Genomic DNA, 12886 nt, shown 5'->3' on the forward strand with positions numbered 1-12886 from the left:
AAACTTATTATTTCTTATCTTTTTCAAAACCACTTAGCTACTTTTCTCTCTCCAATTTTCGAAAACCATTAACAACTTTTTCAAAAATCTTTTTAATTAACTAATTGTTTTAAACTCTAATTTTATTTCATTTAAAAATTTTTGAAAATTCTCTCTCTCCCATATCTTTCTATTTAATCACTACCACTTACCCTCCTTTAATAATTCGGACCCCCCTCTCTCTCTATAAGTTCGAATTCTTCTTTATCTACTTCATCCTTCTATTCTTCTTTTTCTCTGACACATCAAGGAATCTCTATACTGTGACATAGAAGATTCCATATTTTTTTTTGTTTTCTTCTCTTTCATATGAGTAGGAATAAAGATAAAGGAATTCTTGTTGAAGCTGATCCTGAACCTGAAAGGACTCTGAAGAGAAAGCTAAAGCACAACTCTCTGGAGAGGACCTGACAGAAATTTTTGAAAAAGAAGAAGACATGGCAGCCGAAAATAGCAACAATGGCAACAATGCAAGGAAGGTGCTTGGTGACTTTACTGCACCAACTCCCAACTTCTATAGGAGAAGCATCTCTATTCCTACCATTGGAGCAACAACTTTGAGCTTAAGCCTCAATTAGTTTCTCTGATGCAATAGAATTACAAGTTTCATGGACTTCCATTGGAACATCCTCATTAGTTCTTGGCTGAATTTTTGCAAATCTGTGACACTGTTAAAACCAATGGAGTTGATCCCGAGGTCTACAGACTTATGCTTTTCCCTTTTGCTGTAAGAGACAGAGCTAGTATATGGTTGAACTCACAACCTAAAGACAGCCTGAACTCTTGGGAAAAGCTGGTCAATGCCTTCTTAGCTAAAATCTTTCCACCTCAAAAGATGAGTAAGCTTAGAGTAGAAGTTCAAACCTTCAAACAGAAAAAAGGTGAATCCCTCTATGAAGTTTGGGAAAGATACAAGCAATTGATCAGAAGGTGTCCTTCTGACATGCTTTCATAATGGAGCATCATAGGTATCTTCTATGATGATCTGTCTGAGTTATCCAAGATGTCATTGGACCATTCTGCAGGCAGATCTATTCATCTGAAGAAAACGCCTGCAGAAGCCCAGGAACTCATTGAAATGGTTACAAATAACCAGTTCATGTATACTTCTGAAAGAAATCCTGTGAACAATGGGACAACTCAGAAGAAAGGAGTTCTTGAGATTGTTACTCTGAATGCCATATTGGCTCAGAACAAAATATTAATTCAGTAAGTCAATATGTTTTCTCAAAATCTGACTGGATTGCAAGCTGTATCCGGCAGTGCTAAAGAAGCTTCCTCTGAAGGAGAAGCTTATGACACTGAGAATCTTGCAATGGAAGAGGTGAATTACATGGGAAAATCCTATGGAAACACCTACAATTCTTCATGGAGGAATCACCCAAATTTCTCATGGAAGGATCAACAGAAGCCTCAATAAGGCTTCAATAAGAAATAATGGTGGGAGAAACAGGTTTGGCAATAGCAAACCTTTCCCATCATCTTCTCAGCAACAGACAGAGAATTCTGAGCAGACCATCTCTAGCTTAGCAAACATAGTCTCTGATCTATCTAAGACCACATTCAGTTTCATGACCGAGGCACGGTCCTCCATAAGAAATTTGGAGGCACAAGTGGGTTAGCTGAGTAAAAGAGTCACTGAAACTCCTCCTAGTACTCTCCCAAGCAATACAGAAGAGAATCCAAAGAGAGAGTGCAAGGCTGTTAATATGACCAGAATGGCCGAACCTATAGAGGAGGAGGATGACATAATTCCAGTGAGAAAAACTTCATGGGATTTCCTCTGAACGAAAAGGAGTTCCCCTTTGAAGAACCAATAGAATCTGAGGCTCATATAGAGACCATAGAGATTCCATTGAACCTGCTTCTGCCATTCATGAGCTCTAAAGAATATTCTTCTTCTGAAGAAGATGAAGTTACTACTGAAGAGCAAATTACTCAGTATCTAGGAGCAATCATGAAGCTGAATGCCAAATTATTTGGTAATGAGACTTGGGAAGATGAACCTCCATTGCTCATTAATGAACTAAACACCTTGGCTCAGCTGAAGATACCTCAAAAGAAATCGGATCCCAGAAGGTTCTTAATACCTTGCACCATTGGAACCATGACCTTTGAGAAGGCTCTATGTGACCTGGGGTCAGGCCTAAACCTCATGCCACTCTCTGTAATGGAGAAACTGGGAATCTTTGAGGTACAGGCTGTAAGAATCTCACTAGAGATGGCAAGAAACAAGCTTATGGACTTGTAGAGGATGTCTTGGTAAAGGTTGAAGACCTTTACATCCCTGCTGACTTCATAATCCTGGACACTGGGAAGAATAAGGATGAATCCATCATCCTTGGCAGACCCTTCCTAGCCACAGCAAAAGCTGTGATCGATGTTGATAGAGGAGAGTTGGTCCTTCAAGTGAATGAGGACTACCTTGTGTTTAAGGCTCAAGGATCTCCTTCTGTACACATAGAGAAGAAGCATGAAAATCTTCTCTCAATTCAGAGTCAAACCAAGCCCCCACATTCAAACTCTAAGTTTGATGTTGGGAGGCCATCATCATGCTCTGAGTATCTGTGAAGCTCCATGAGAGCTCACTGTCAAGCTATTAACATTAAAGAAGCGCTTGTTGGGAGGCAACCCAATTTTTACTTATCTATGTTGAATTTATATTTTTCATTGTTATTTTATGTTTTCTTTAGGATGATGATCATGTGGAGTCACAAAAATAAAAGCAAAAATCAAAAACAGCATTGAAAATAGCACACCCTAGAGGATGAGCTTACTGGCATTTAAACTGCATTAAATGCCCAGTTTGGCACCATTCTGGGCGTTTAACGCCAGAAAAGGGCACCAAACTGGCATTTAACGCCAGAAAAGGGTACCAAGCTGGCGTTCAACGCCAGAAATAGGCAGCAACCTGGCATTTAACGCTAGGATTATCACTCGAAAGGCGTTTACACGCCAGAATAGTGCAGGGATGAGAAATCTCCAAAATAAGCACAAGATAAACCACAAAATCGGGGTTTATCAACCCTTCACCAATCACATCCACCCACTCTCCCCCAAAAACCCCACCTAATCCACCATTCACAATTCAAAAACTTTCTCTCCTAAACCCAGCCCCTAATACACGAACCCTACCCTCTCTTTCCAATCCTATATAAACCCCTCATCCATCCTTTAAATTTTCACATCATGTACACTTTTTCCCTCCTTGGCCGAACCTTTCTTCACCCTCTTTATCCTTCATTTCTTCTTTTTCTCCGTCCTTCTTTCTTCTTTTGCTTGAGGGTGAGCAAACTTTTTAAGTTTAGTATGGAAAAAAGCATTACTTTTTGTGTTTCCATAACCATTTATGGCACCTAAGGCTGGAGAAACCTCTAGAAAGAGGAAAGGGAAACCAAAAAGCTTCCACCTCTGAGTCATGGGAGATGGAGAAATTCATCTCAAAGGTCCATCAAGACCACTTCTATGAAGTTGTGGCCAAGAAGAAGGTGATCCCTGAGGTCCCTTTCATGCTCAAAAGGAATGAGTATCCGGAGATCTGACATGAGATTCGAAGAAGAGGTTGGGAAGTTCTCACCAACCCCATTCAACAAGTCAGAATCTTAATGGTTCAAGAGTTCTATGCTAATGCATGGATCACTAAGAACCATGATCAAAGTGTGAACCCGAACCCAAAGAATTGACTTACCATGGTTCGGGGAAAATACTTAAATTTAAGTCCGGAAAATGTAAGGTTGGCATTCAACTTGCCAATGATGCAAGGAGATGCACTCCCCTACACTAGAAGGGTCAACATTGATCAAAGGTTGGACCAAGTCCTCATGGACATATGTATAGAAGGAGCTCAGTGGAAAAGAGACTCCAAAGGCAAGCCGGTTCAATCGAGAAGGCATGACCTTAAACCCATGGCTAGAGGATGGTTGAAATTTATCCAACGCTCCATCATTCCTACTAGCAACTGATTCGAAGTGACTGTAGATCGGGCTATCATGATCCATAGCATCATGATTGGAGAGGAAGTAGAAGTTCATGAGTTCATATCTCTAGAATTCTACAAAGTGGCTGACAAAACCTCCACCTTGGCAAGGTTAGCCTTTCCTCATCTCATCTGTCACCTATGCAATTTAGCTGGAATTGTCATAGAGGAAGACATCCTCATTGAAGAGGACAAGCCCATCACTAAAAAGAAGATGGAGCAAATAAGAGAGCCCACTCATGGACCTCAACAAGAGCATGAGGAAGTCTCTCATCAAGAAATCCCTGAGATGCCTCAAGGAATGCATTTTCCTCCACACAACTATTGGGAGCAACTCAACACATCTTTGGGAGATTTGAGTTCCAATATGGAGCACCAAGAGCACTCCATTATTCTCCATGAAATTAGAGAGGGTCAAATAGCCATGAGGGAAGAGCAACAAAGGCAAAGAATAGATATAGAGGAGCTCAAGCATTCCATTGGATCTTCAAGAGGAAGAACTAGCCGCCATCACTAAGGTGGACCCATTCTTTGATTTTCTTGTTCTTATCTTTCTGTTTTTTTTATTTTTATGCTTTATGTGTCATCTATGTTTGTGTCTTCATTACATGATCATTAATGTCTAGTGTCTATGTCTTAAAGCTATGAATAATTCCATGAATCCTTCACCTTTCTTAAATGAAAAATGTTCCTAATTACAAAAGAACAAGAAGTACATGAATTTCAAATTTTATCTTGAAATTAGTTTGATTATTTTGATGTGGTGGCAATACTTTTTATTTTCTGAATGAATGCTTGAACAGTGCATATTTTTTATAGTGAAGTTTATGAATGTTAAAATTGTTGGCTCTTGAAAGAATGTTGAATAAAGAGAAATATTATTGATAATCTGAAAAATCATGAAATTGATTCTTGAAGCAAGAAAAAGCAGTGAAAAAGAAAAATAAAAAATGGCAAAAAAAGAAAGAAAAAGAAAAAGCAAGCTGATCCAAAGCAAAAAGAGTGTGCTTAAGAACTCTGGACACCTCTAACTGGGGACTTTAGCAAAGCTGAGTCACAATCTGAAAATGTTCACCCAGTTATGTGTCTGTGGCATGTATGTATCCGGTGGTAATACTGGAAAACAAGATGTTTAGGGTCACGGCCAATACTCATAAAGTAGCTGTGTTCAAGAATCAACATACTAAACAAGGAGAATCAATAACACTATCTAAATTCTGAGTTCCTATAGATGCTAATCATTCTGAATTTCAAAGGATAAAGTGAGATGCCAAAGCTGTTCAGAAGCAAAAAGCTATTAGCCCCGCTCATCTAATTGGGACTAAGTTTCATTGATATTATGAGATTCATTGTATATTCTCTTCTTTTTATTCTATTTTGTTTTTAGTTGCTTGGGGACAAGCAACAATTTAAGTTTGGTGTTATGATGAGCGGATAATTTATACATTTTTTGGCATTATTTTTAGGTAGTTTTTAGTATGATTTAGTTAGTTTCTAGTATATAATTATTAGTTTTTATGCAAAAATCACATTTCTGGACTTTACTATGAGTTTGTGTGTTTTTTCTGTGATTTCAGGTATTTTCTGGCTGAAATTGAGGGACCTGAGCAAAAATCTAACTCAGAGACTGAAAAAGGACTGCAGATGCTGTTGGATTCTGACCTCCTAATTGGCACGCTCTCAATTGTGTTGGAAAGTAGACATCTTGGACTTTCCAGCAATGTATAATAGTCTATACTTTGCCCGAGATTTGATGTCCCAAATTGGCATCAAAACGCCAGTCAGAGACCCTTTTCTTGCGTTAAACGCCAGGACTAGCATAAAAGCTGGAGTTAAACGCCCAAACTAGCACCAGAGTTGGCATTTAACTCCAAGAAAATCCTATGCACGTGAAAGCTTCAATGCTCAGTCCAAGCACACACGAAGTGAGCCCCGGAAGTAGATTTGCGCATCATTTACTTATTTCTGTAAACCCTAGGTTACTAATTCACTATAAATAGGACCTTTACTATTGTATTTTCAGCTTTTGATCATCTTTGATCTTGGGATCAGGTCTTTGAACCCTTTTTCGATTGTTTCATGTTATTTGGGAGGCATGGCCATTCAGCCATGTCTAGACCTTGTTCTTATATATTTTCAACGGTGGAGTTTCTACACATCATAGATTAAGGTGTAGAGCTCTGCTGTTCCTCATGAATTAATGCAATTACTACTGTTTTCTATTCAATTCATGCTTATTCTTGTTCTAAGATATCCATTCGCACTTCAACATGATGAATGTGATGATCAAGTGACACTCATCACCATTCTCACTTATGAACGCGTGCCTAACAACCACTTCAGTTCTACCTGAAAACAAGCTTGAATGCATATCTCTTGGCCTCCTGGTCCACGACGCATGGTTGCCTCTCCTGACAACAGAGCCTTCTATTCCGTGAGATCAGAGTCTTCATGGTATAAGCTAGAATCAATTGGTAGCATTCTTGAGATCCGAAAAGTCTAAACCTTGTCTGTGGTATTCCGAGTAGGATCTGGGATGGGATGACTATGACGAGCTTCAAACTCGCGAGTGCTGGGTGCAGTGACAGTGCGCAAAAGGATCAATGGATCTTATTCCGACACGATCGAGAACTGACAGATGATTAGCCCTACGTAATCCGTAGCCGGACCATTTTCACTGAGAGGACGGACGGTAGCCATTGACAATGGTGATCCCCCAACATACAGCTTGCCATGGAAGGGAGTACGCAAGATTGGATGAGGACAATAGGAAAGCAGATGTTCAGAGGGAACAAAGCATCTTTATACGCTTATCTAAAATTCTCACTAATGAATTACATAAGTATCTCTATCTTATTTTATGTCCTATTCATCTTTTAACTATCAAAACCTCACAACCATTTGAATCTGCCTAACTGAGATTTACAAGATGACCATAGCTTGCTTCAAGCCGACAATCTCTGTGGGATCGACCCTTACTCACATAAGGTATTACTTGGACGACCCAGTGCACTTGCTAGTCAGCTGCACGGAGTTGTGAGAGAAGTTTGAACTCATGATTTTGTGTACCAAGGGGTAGGAAGAAAGTTAAATTTGAATTTGGTTTGTTGGAATGAGTGATGGATAGGATTGATGAGAAGGGATTCGGTGGAGTGAAAGGTGGGTTGAGAGAATCAAGGGAAGTAATGGATGATGGGAAGGATGAATATGGATGGAAAAGTGGGAGAAAGGGGAGAGAGAATAGATGAAGTTTGAATTGGTAAAAAGTGGTTGAGGTTAGGGTTTTACCATGGGTACAAAGCCTTGCTCCCATCCTTGCTACCCCCCTCTTTGGGCGTTAAAGGCTAGTTTGGCGTTTAACGCCAGCAGCGGGTAAAAATATTTTTTTTGCCGTTTAATGCCAATAATGGGTGTTAAATGCCCTAGGGGGATCAAAAATTGTGTTGTGGGTGCTCCCCTTTGGATGTTAAACATCCAAGCTAACTCCTCCTCCCTTGGCGCTGAAAGCCATCCATGGCATTTAGCGCCACCAGCAGTATGTCCTCTCCAGTGTGTGCTATTTTCTCACCTAAATATTCCTGTTTCTGTTCTAAGTGCTATGATCACAAACGTTAGAAAAACTAGGAAAATTATAAGAAATAATGAAGAATAAAATGAAATAAAATCAAATAAGAATTAAACCTGAAAAAGCAAATGTAAGGATATTAATAGTTGGGTTGCCTTCCAACAAGCGCTTCTTTACCATCATTAGCTTGACGGGCCGCTCCTCTAAGGAGGAGGATCGTATGGGCTCAGATCTTCACCCCTCATAGTGAACTTCTTCCCTGTGCTCTCATGAATTAGTTCAACATGCTCTAGAGACAGGATTCTGTTTATAGTGTGTGGTATGACTATAGTCTGAGTGAAGACTACTCTAATGCCAGGTGAGAAGTCCTTAGTAGGAATCTTCTTATTCCTCCAGCCTTTGGATACTTTCTTTTTGGGGCCTCCTCCATCAATGGTGGGTGGTCAATGCCCAACACCAAATTTAGATTTGGTGTCCGGGGGTACTATATGTCTTTCCACCAAGTGGGGGAGGGGCTTAAGCTTTAAACTCTGCACGGAAGTACCTCTTTTATCAGGGAGTGGAGGGGGTTTAAAAATTTTGAACAACATATAGTCTTCATGCATCGTCTGGACTAATTTTCCTCTCTTCCCATCAATCAAAGCTCCCCCAGTTGCTAGGAATGACCTTCCTAGGATGATGGAGTTATCCTTCTCCTCTCCCGTATCAAGTATCACGAAGTCTGTAGGGAGGTAAAGGTGTTCAACCTTTACTAGAATGTTCTCCACCAATCCGTATCCCTCTTTAGGGACTTGTCCGCCATCTCTAGTGAGATCCTTGTGAGCTACGCCTCTTGGATCCCTAGCTTCTTCATCACATAGAGAGGCATCAAATTTATGCTTGATCTAAGGTCGCACAGTTCCATCTCAAATGTAATGGTTCCTATGCTACAGGGAATTAGGAAACTCCTAGGATCTGGTAGCTTCTGAGGTAGCTTCTTCTGCACCAGTGCACTGCTTTTCTTGGTCAGCAACACAGTTTCATCTTCCTTTAAGACCTTCTTCTCAGAGAATATACTTTTCAAACAGGCCATATAGGGAGGTTTATTCTCCAATATCTCAGCAAAAGGAATATTGATTTGTAAATTCTTAAAAATTTTCAAGAATTGAGTGAGTTGCTCATCCTTAGTCTCCTATTGCAATTTCTGAGGTTGTTATCCTTCAGGATCCTTCACCATTACTGGGGCATGTACTTCTAGTATCTTTTTGAGCTTCTTTCCCCTTCACATCCTTAGCAGCATGCTCCTCATTTGGTTCGGCTTCCTTGCCCGAAGTCAGGGCCTTGCACTCTTCCCTTGGATTTACCTCTGTGTTACTTGGAAGAGTGTTGGGAGGTCTCTTAGGTATCCTCTTGCTCAACTGACCCACTTGCAATTCCAAGTTCCAAATTGAAGACCGTGTCTCTTGTATAAGATTGTGAGTGGTCTTAGAAAGGTTAGAGACTATTGTGGCTAAGTCAGAGAGGCTGTGTTTTGAGGTCTCCTGTTGCTGCTGAGAGGGCTGAAATTGCATGTTATTGAACCTATTCTGATTAGATCCACCCTAGTTATTGTTGAAGCCTTTTTGGTGCCTCTGTGATTGCTCTTTCCACCCAAAATTAGGGTGATTCCTCCATCCCTGATTGAAAGTGTTCGAATAGGAATCATTGTTGGTATTTCTGGAAGAGTTTCCTATATAATTAAAAGTGTTGAGAGATCATGCTAATCTGCTGAGACATGAGCTTGTTTTGAGCCAAAATAGTGTCCAGCGTATCCTCCTCCATGACTCATTTCTTTTGAGTAGTCCCAGTGTTCACAGGGTTCCTATCAAAAGTGTATAGATATTGGTTGTTAGCAACTATCTCAATAAGCTCATCCACCTCTTCAGGTGTCTTCTTCATGTCCAAAGAACCACCAGCAAAGTGATCCAATCATCTCTTGGCCGTCTTAGAGATGCCATTATAAAAGATTTGCAGCCTGGTCCATTCAGAAAACATGTCAGGGAGGCACTTCTTGATCATCTGCTTGTATCTCTCCCAAACCTTATAGAGAGACTCTCCATCTTTCTGTCTGAAGGTCTGGATGTCCACCCTTTGGTCAGCTTCTGAGGTAGAAAAAATTTGGTCAGAAATCTTGTTGCCACCTTATTCCATGTGTCCAAGCTCTCCTTGGGCTGAGAGTCAAGTCACTGCTTTGCTCTGTCCCTCACAACAAATGGGAAGAGCATGAGCCTGTAGACCTCTGGATTCGCTCCATTCGTCTTTACAGTGTCACAAATCTGTAGGAAGTCAGAGATGAATTTGTTGGGATCCTTCTACAGGAGCCCATGGTATTGACAATTCTGCAACAAGACAATTGGTAGTTGTCAATCACAAACAATCCCCGGCAACGGTGCTAAAAATTTGGTGCGTGAATTATGAAATTGCACAACTTAACCGAAAAGTGCACTGGGTCATCCAAGTAATACCTTAGATGAGTGAGGGTCGATCCCACGAGGATTGTCGGACTGAGCAAGTAATGGTTGTCAAGTTGGACTTAGTCAGGCAAAACAAAAAGGGGTTTTAGTTGTGCAATTCGCATAAAATAATAAGCAATAAAATAAAGAAAGCAATAAATATTTTGCTGTGAAAATAATATGAGAAAACAGTTAAGGTTTTCGAGATGTTTATATTTCTAAATTAAAACGTCTTACCAACTATATTAACAATGAATGATTCATTCTATGGAAAACCATAAGTGCCTAAACCCTAATCTCTTAGTGATTTAGCCTCCTCTGACCTTCATCAACCACCACTCTCGTGGTCACTTAACTCAGATTAGAGGGTGAAGTTCAGAAATCCAGTTTATACCACGAAGGCCCTAATCACCCCAAACCGGCTGAATCGATGTTGCTTATCCCCATCGGTTTGTGTAATTAGCCATCTAAGAGGAGTATTTTTAAGGTGTAGTTCAAGCGAGATAACTCTCTTGAGAATCACAAGAACTCATGTAGAAAAGGGTCATACTCTCATTCCACTCAATTCATAAGATTAAAAACGTAAAATTGAATCAAACATAAATTAAAATAGAAGAATAATAGTTCTAATCCATAGAAATAAACAGAGCTCCTAACCTTAACAAAGAGAGGTTTAGTTGCTCATACTCACAGAGAAAACACAATTCCGTCTAATGATGCTTGATGAAAGATGCCCAGAAAGGGTGCATCTTACTCCTTATATACTAACTTAGTAATAAATGTTAAACCTAAAAAAAGATCTCGTTTGTAAATAAAGATTACAAAAGGAAATAAAACTAAGAGGTGATAAATCCACTTGGAGACCCAATGAGAGGATGTGTTCGGCCTGCTCTTGGCATTTCACGCCAGAGATGGGCTTATAATGCCCTAGGAGGAGTAAACTCATGCACACCTTGATCCCTTGCTAGCGTTACACGCCAGTTGGGCATTTAGCACCTAGGGGGTTGTTGTAGGCTTTTCTTCTTTTTACTCCAAACTCTGCCAAATTGCTCTGAAATTCACCTAAAATCATAAAAATACAAAACAACTCAAAGTAGCATCCAAAAAGGATTTTTTCAGTAAAATCAAGTGAAACTAAATAAAATCTAACTAAAAATGACTAAAAAATGCTAGAAAAAAGGGTATAAAATACTCACGTATCATGCCTTCTGAATTTTGATTCGAACAACGTTGATCGATTAATTTTGCTCCAATTTTCTTTCCCCAATTTAACATTCTGATTTAATTTTTCCCCAATTTTTGAACCTCTTGAGTCTTGATTATGGATCGGTAGTGTTTATCGCTTGGGGTCATCAGTAAATAAAACTAATAAGGAGTAAGACCTTCTCCCTGAACCCAGGGGTGTCCTGTAAAACATCAAGCCTTAATGTGTATTTAAGAGAAAATATTCCTCAATTTACAAATACTATAAAAGTTATGGTTAGTGTGTTGTAGAAATCTATATATATATACACAAGAGCCTGAGGCTCATAAAATAGATGGATAGACATGAAAGAGAGAAGAAAGAGAATTAGAAAATTCAGAAAAAGTTAACAAACAGAATAATACAAGGTAGTTGAAAGTTTAGAGAGAGAGAGAGAGGATATACTTCAATATATGCAGATAAGAATATCTGAATTATTGTGTAATATGGATAATTGATAATTGATAATTGTTTTTGAGTTTTATTTGGCTTTTGATTATTCTCAAAGGGTGTATTTGTGTTTGTGTGTGTATGTGTGTAAGAGATTTATGAAATGATTTTTGTGAGGCAAACTATCAAACAGTTGATATGCAACAAGACAAAATCTAAGCAAATTGCAATCATGGGATACTACCTAATGCTGTAGTTTACTCTGATCTATAGTTATCTATTTGCATTAAACATACGTCTTTTGCACCACTAATCATTTTCAGAAGATTGATAAAAATGATGTGAGAAATTATTAACTGCACAATTAAATTTATCATGCAATTATAGACATCAGATGATCATTTATCCTTTCTAAACATTTGTCTTTTACTTACTAAGTTTGATGTTGATGTTGTGCATATTTGTTACTTGCTAGATGCATATACGCAGCATGATTTTGACACAATCTTGCAAACATATATGTTTCAATGGTAAAATAAAAAATGAAATATATAATTAGCAGATTTGCTTATTGTGAAACATTCATTTCCTTGGTCACTAATGAACTTTTTATTTTTTGTTTATTGCAATCACTGTCTATTACTTTTATTAGTTATTACTATCTTTGCTATGTGTTGTGAAGTTTCATTTGCTCCTGGTTCAATTCCATAAATGATGTTCTTGAGCATCTTTATTTTCCTTTTACTACTCTTCAGGTTGGTGATTGGATTATAAGTAAAGGAACTCTTTATATTAAGAGCATAAAAATAAACATTCTAGTTCTATGGTTCAGTAAGATTTGACTTGAAACATCTTCTGAATGAGTCTTATTATAAGAACAACAAAAATAAAATAAAAAAGAATGAGATTTAGCAATTAAAATATCACTTTGCAAATTCACAACTAAACCGTAAATAAACATGAGAACCAAACATAAAAAATTTCTCATAAGAGAGTAAATGAACTTCGTGCCAGCAAGGTAGTATATTTGACATTAAGTTTTGACCTTACTAATGTATTGATTGGTTTATTATTAAAATAATTTTTCAATCAATACACAAAGAAATAAAAATAGAGAATTAAATATAAAGATAAAAGCTCACATCTACAATAGCACCAGCTGCCTCAGATAAAGTAGGAGAAATATCAAGCAAATAATGTCT

General features: G+C 38.6%; 1 long non-coding RNA gene and 1 other non-coding gene across 2 annotated transcripts; both read right to left on the minus strand.

The window, feature by feature from the left end:
* Positions 1 to 880: 880 nt before the first annotated feature.
* Positions 881 to 988, minus strand: LOC127740972 (small nucleolar RNA R71). The gene has a single exon (XR_008001827.1). It is a non-coding gene; the product is annotated as a small nucleolar RNA R71 (small nucleolar RNA).
* Positions 989 to 10736: 9748 nt separating this feature from the next.
* LOC107459238 (uncharacterized) lies at positions 10737 to 11734 on the minus strand. Its single transcript, XR_001586253.3, has 3 exons — positions 11700 to 11734; positions 11248 to 11457; positions 10737 to 11113 (listed from the first exon to the last, which is right to left on the minus strand). It is a non-coding gene; the product is annotated as an uncharacterized LOC107459238 (long non-coding RNA).
* Positions 11735 to 12886: the final 1152 nt, after the last annotated feature.

This window comes from Arachis duranensis, chromosome 7 (assembly GCF_000817695.3).
Source record: "Arachis duranensis cultivar V14167 chromosome 7, aradu.V14167.gnm2.J7QH, whole genome shotgun sequence".
Lineage (NCBI taxonomy): Eukaryota > Viridiplantae > Streptophyta > Magnoliopsida > Fabales > Fabaceae > Arachis > Arachis duranensis.